General features: G+C 39.2%; 1 pseudogene; it reads left to right on the forward strand.

Moving 5' to 3' along the window:
• The first annotated feature begins 5,762 nt into the window (after positions 1 to 5,762).
• LOC105555641 lies at positions 5,763 to 6,319 on the forward strand (annotated as a pseudogene).
• Positions 6,320 to 6,580: the final 261 nt, after the last annotated feature.

Genomic DNA, 6,580 nt, shown 5'->3' on the forward strand with positions numbered 1-6,580 from the left:
TTCAAAAAATACATATATATCTAATATATGTGTGTATATATTTATGATTTTTAGATTGTTATCTAAGTTTATTAATTGTATTTAAAACAAAGCAGTAAAATATGTGTGTGTATACATATAAACTTTTGAAAACAGATTTTAAAAATAACTGCAATTTGAATATAATTGGAATTTTAGTATTTTCATTAAGAATGTTATGCTTTGCTTTCTATGAGTTAATACCTTTAATTGAAGGTCTAAGATAATAATATAATGTATAAAATAAAACATGACTAACAGCAATGTTTTTTCTAATTGTATTAAGTATTAATATGAATAAAATAACTTGAGTGCTTATCTAATGAACCTTAAGTAGTTCTGTAATAAATCACTAGACAAGAGATGTCTTTCATTTATAAATGTGTTAATATTTTCTCAAGGGTTTCCAGTTATTAAAAAGTTTAATGTCCCAAAATCAGAATCATAACTGTCTTTCTAAGGTCATTTTTGTATGATGCCATTTGTACCCTAAAAGTTTTATATTCAAAATAATTCTTCAAAAAGTTAGGATAGTGTAGATTCTGTTCCTCTAATAGAAACTTGATGTGTTTTCATAATATTAATATAGGTTTGCTCTAATTTCATTATGTCTATACAAGCATTCATTTTTTAGTGGCTTAATTTTTTTTGTTTAAAGATGCTGTTGTAGTTTTAATAGGGTTTGGTGATTTTAAATATCAACTTCTGCTATTATTTTCAAATTCTAGTCTTGACTGTGATTTTTTTTTTAACACATGGTATTTTTATCAACTACCATGGAAAGTTCATATTTCACAGGCTGACTGGGAGAAAAAAGTAATTTGTGATGCTAATACATCAATTTATTTATAATACAGTAAAAATATTATATTGGTATTTACAGAATCACAAACAATTTTTGTTAAGCTCAATTAATATAGGGCAAATTTTGTCTAGTTTTGGGCTATGAGGTAGCAAACAGTTTATTATAACTGCTTTAAATTTTCTCTTCCAATATAACAAAGCAAATGTAAACAGTTGCATTTACAAATTTTAGATTGTTATCTAAGTTTATTTATTACTAAGTAATTGTATTTAAAACAAAGCAGTATTTGGGAAATATGTTGGGAAATAATTGGGAAAATATATTGGGAAAGGGTTATGTTTGTAGAGGGCTTCTTAATGTGTTATATTTCTAAAATGTAAACATACCTTTTTTCATGCTTAAGTAGGGAAGACATAAAATAAAAAAAATTAAAAATTGTAGTAAAATGCATTTATCAAATTGAAACATTTGGATGGTCTTGACATACTTTTGGTTGAGTATTAACTTCAATGCAGCAACTGTTAAAGTACAATTTTTATTTAAGATATGCCTCTGAGATTTCAAAAAAATGTACATATGTTCATAGAAAAAAATATGGCCAGGATATACTCCAAAATGTTAATAGAAGTTTTTTCCTCAAGGAAAGTGATTTTTATTTCCTTTTTCATATTTTCTGTATTGTCCAATTTTCCTATAATAAGTATATTACTTTAGAGTCATAAAATAAACCAATAGGCCGGGAGCGGTGGCTCAAGCTTATAATCCCAACACTTTGGGAGGCTGAGGTGGAAGGATCACCTGAGGTCAGGAGTTCGAGACCAGCCTGGCCAACGTGGCAAAACCCCATCTCCACTAAAAATACAAAAATTAGGGTGTGGTGGTGAGTGCCTGTAATCCCAGCTACTTGGGAGGCTGAGGCACAAGAATCACTTGAACCCGGGAGGCAGAGGTTGCAGTGAGCTGAAATTGTGCCACTGCGCTCCAGCTTGGATGACAGAGCAAGACTCTGTATCAAAAATAAAAATAAACCAATAAATGCTAACAAAGAGCTTGAGAGGAATGACCAGCTGACTCAATTGGTAAAAATTCTCTGTAATAAGAGGACTGGAAAGCAGGCAAGGAGAGATCATAGAATGTATCCTAGAGTTTAAGGAGAGCTAGTGAAAGATTTGAGTCTGGCAAAGATCATCGTAGGTGCAGTGTAAAGAATGGATTAGAAGGGAGTAAGTGAGAGGTACAAAGTCCTCTTAGTAGATGTCTGCAAGAATCTGAAGGAAAAAACTCTGAGGTCTCTGTTTATATTGAGAAACAAACCTTGTGTACTTTCTGAGATCTCCAGAGTGCCTGTTGCTTTATTTTTGGAGTTGGAACAAGTACCACACCTTGGGCTTGGGATCGGCCTTCCTGAGAGCCACCAAGCGGCCACATGACACAATCCAGTGCAGGGGTGTTTATCTCTACATGAGGTAAACCTTCACCAATGGCAAATGGATCCAGGAGAGAGACAGGAACACATACTCGCTCTTTTTTCTCATGTGGAATAGTCCAAGATGGAGTTCTTCCTTGTTAACCCTTCCAGGGATGTCCCATGCCTACTGAGTGACTTGGTGTATGACTGCACAACAGTAAACAGTGTAACAGTGCATCTCATTGCGTCCCATCTACCCCTCTTCCTCCCCTTCCTTAGCAGACTGCTTCCTGCCCTGCTTTCAGCAGTAGCTGGGCTTACACCACCTTTACCAACATAGTGGCACCAGAAGCGAGTGAAGAGGAGAACAAAACTTCAAGAGATATTTAGAAGGTAGTATTGGCACCAGTTTGGTGGCTGACCTAACATGTGGGGAGTGAGTGAGGGGGGTATATTTAAGATGACTCCTAGGTTTCTTTTTTTTTGAGACAGAGTCATTCTGTTGCCCAGGCTGGAGTACAGTGGCATGATCTCGGCTCACTGCAGCCTCTGCCTCCCAGGTTTAAGTGATTCTCCTGCCTCAGCCTCCTGAGTAGCTGGGATTACAGGTACGTACCACCACGTCTGGCTAATTTTTGTATTTTTACTAGAGACGGGGTTTCACCATGTTGGTCAGGCTGGTCTCGAACTCCTGACCTCAGGTGATCCTCCCACCTCGGCCTCCCAAAGTGCTGGGATTACAGGCGTGAGCCACTGTGCCTGGCCCGACTCCTAGGTTTCTAACTTGGACAACTAAGTGACCAGCACCAGCACAATTCCTAGCACATATTAAGCCCTCAGTGAATATTTACTGATGAATAAATGCCTGACTTATGGGATCATAACTAAGGTAAAGACTGCAGAAGGTGTTTATTAATGAATCATATGTAGAATAACCTCAAGGAGGTTTTAACAAAACTAGTTGGGGGTGTTTGCAGTTCTTTCTAAAGAGGCATTCATACAGTTATATATGAATGAGTCAAGGCTCTAGAAAGAGAAGTGAAAAGCTGAGCCGGGAAGGGTGCTGTCAGCCTGTTCACAGTTCAAACAGGTTTCACTCTTGTTAAACTTGAATATGGACCTAATCTGTTCCAAATAATATAGCTGAGTTTAAACTATTCCAATTGTCCATGATTCACAAAGCATCCAGGTCCAGTTCACATAGTGCTAAATCTAGAACCTCTCATTTCTGAGTTATTTTCATTTTATGAAAACCACAGAAAAACAGAGCTAAAAAGCCTTCCAAAGGTTATCTGGCCCACTCCCCTAGTTCAGGAATGATTTGGTACACAGGTTTAGCAAGATCACTGATATTTATTTTTCTGTAGAGCTGACTGACAGTCAACTACCAAATAACAATATTATGTTATGGAAATGCCGGCCAAGAAAAGCCTACAGAATTAAAAAGGAAGAAACTTTTTTTTTTTTTTTGAGACAAAGTCTTGCTCTGTTGCCCAGGCTGGAGTGCAGTGGCGCAATCTTGGCTCACTGCAAGCTCCGCCTCCCAGGTTCACGCCATTCTGCTACCTCAGCCTCCCAAGTAGCTGAGACTACAGGCGCCCACCACCACAACCGGCTAATTTTTGTATTTTTGGTAGAGACAGGGTTTCACCATATTGGCCAGGGTGGTCTTGAACTCCTGACCTTGTGATCCGCCAGCCTTGGCCTCCCAAAGTGCTGGGATTACAGGCGTGAGCCACCACGCCCAGCCAGAAACATCTTTTGTTCAACTATAATTGGGTGGTGACCCCTGATGGTACAGTTTTTTGCAAAGTTAGGGGTATTTTGGCTTAAATGGAATCTATGGCTAAGCAAAAATGCTAGACTAGAAATGGTTATAAAGTAATTACTGCACTTGGTGCTAAAACTAATATTACTGGTCTAAAAGCATAATGAAAATTCCAGTGCCAGTCACTTCAGGGTAGTTTTTTTTTTTTTTTTTTGAGACAGAGTCTTGCTCTGTCGCCCAGGCTGGAGTGCAGTGGTGCCATCTTGGCTCACTGCAAGTTCCACCTCCCAGGCTCACGCCATCCTGCTGCCTCAGCCTCCCCAGTAGCTGGGACTACAGGTGCCCGTCACCACGCCCGGCTAATTTTTTTGTATTTTTAGTAGAGATGGGGTTTCACCATGTTAGCCAGGATGGTCTCAATCTGCTGACTTTATGATCCACCCGCCTCAGCCTCCCAAAGTGTTGGGCAGAGTAGTATCTTACAAGTACTCAAGTTATTAAGTCCCCAAGAAAGGGGAGAACCAAGTACAGCCAAATAGGTTTGCTTTAAAAATACTCAGACACCGCTTATTATGCTCCAGGCACTGTTCTAAGAAGTTTATATTATTAATTTAATCCTTATAACAACCCTATAGAGGTTGTACTATTATTGGCCCCATTTCACGGATGAAGAAACTGAGGCATTGAAAGGGTAAATAACTTCCCCAAGGTCACACACTAACGTGGTGAATCCAGGATTCAAACTCATTATGGAACTTCTCTGCATGTAAGGACCATGCTGTTCAAACTATCAGCATCTTTAAACACCCAGCATGGCACACTGATCATACTGTGAATAGCATAGGTGAACTAAGAGAGAAAGTAGATTCACATCTCCCATCTCATACCTGTTCTAGTGCATACACTTACTGAGCAAAAATAAACACACTTCCTCATACTATTTAAATTGCTCTCATTCTTTCTCTCTCTCTGTCACTGAGTGACCGTAGTTTGATTTGCATATTTACTGGCTGCCTTTTCCATGACAGGCACAGTTTTGGACTGGAGGTTCCTTGTTGAACAAGATTGACCAAGACCCTACACTCATAGAACGTGCATTCTAGAGGTAAAGCAAACAATCATCAAGTAAACAGGTAAACAGGATATTTGATAAGAGATGTGAAAGTGAATAAAGTAGGGCAATTGGTTAGGGAATGGCTATGGCTATGGTGCTTCATTTATTTTAGGTGTGGTGATGAGGGAAGTCCTCTCTGAGGCAACATTTGAGCAGAGACCTGAGTGAGGTAAGAGAGAAAGCCATGTGATGGTCTGGGGGTTGAAAACGGAGGAAACAGCAAATGCAAGACCCTAAAGTAGTAGCCCGCTTCATATTTCTGAGGAACAGTGAGAAGGCCAGTTCCCGGAGATGAGTGAACAGGGAAGAAAGTGATAGAGGATGAGGTGAGAAGATTAGGCAAGAGTCCAGTCATATAGGCTGTGGTGAGGGAGTGTGGATTTTATCCAAGTGTGAAAAGAAACTACTAAAGGATTTTGAATAGGAGAGTGAGCACGTTTCATTTGTATTTTTTTAAAAAACCACTTTGGCTGCTGTGTGGAGAATGAAATATATGGTGAAGGAGTGGAAGCAGGGAAAATAATTAGGAGGTGATTGTAGCAGGTTGGCCAAGAAATGATGGTGGTTTGGATTAGTTGCTAGTGCAGGAGGTAGTAAGAAGGGATGGGGTTTGGGATACATCCATATCCATAAATTAGAGCTGAGAGGGATGGCTGCCTCTGCCTTTGCTGGTGCGGTGAGGGCAGCTTCAGGAATCCAACGGCCTTTGAATGTTTTGGCATCTTCAGCCTACTGAAACTGTGTCAAGAATGCCTCTCTTATTTCTGCATTGTCCACAGGACGTTTTAGTCATATTCAGACACCAGTTGTTTCCTCCACTCCGACTTATCACATCTGAGAGATACCTGACATGTGGGCATACTTCAGCGATCCTTAATAGAGTGGCCCCCTTGCTTCCAAGTGTCTGAAGCTGCCAGTCAGATCTCTAACATACTTCAGTGCACGAAAAGGCAAGAGAAAGACTGTGAAAGCTGTCATCTACAGGTTTCTTCGACTTCATTGTGGCCTTTGGGTGAGGAGAAAGTCTGGTTATAAGAAAAAAATTATGGAAAAAGGCACCTGCAGGAAAAAAGCGATTGAGGGAATTTGTATTCTGCAATAAAACCCAGAGTAAACTCCAATGGCGACATCCTCTGAGAGAGGCGAAACTGGTATGTTGATGATCCTTATCAGAAGTAACAGGATTGAACAAACCGGAAAGTATAGATCAGAAGTTTCACTTGTTTCTCAGTTATTGAATATGTATCTTTGTGTACATGATATATTTGCAAAAAAGGATAAGTATAAAACTTGATGTAAATTGTACCAATGAATATGTAAACATACAGTGACAACATTAAACTTATAAAAGTTAAAAAAAAAAATTAGACCTGAGAGGAGGGGCTGATCCATTGGACGTGGAGTGTGAGAGAGATAATTTAGGGAGCTGAGGGAGCTGTGTTATTATTTGGGAAATATTTTTCAGGG

This window comes from Mandrillus leucophaeus, unplaced genomic scaffold (assembly GCF_000951045.1).
Source record: "Mandrillus leucophaeus isolate KB7577 unplaced genomic scaffold, Mleu.le_1.0 Scaffold694, whole genome shotgun sequence".
Lineage (NCBI taxonomy): Eukaryota > Metazoa > Chordata > Mammalia > Primates > Cercopithecidae > Mandrillus > Mandrillus leucophaeus.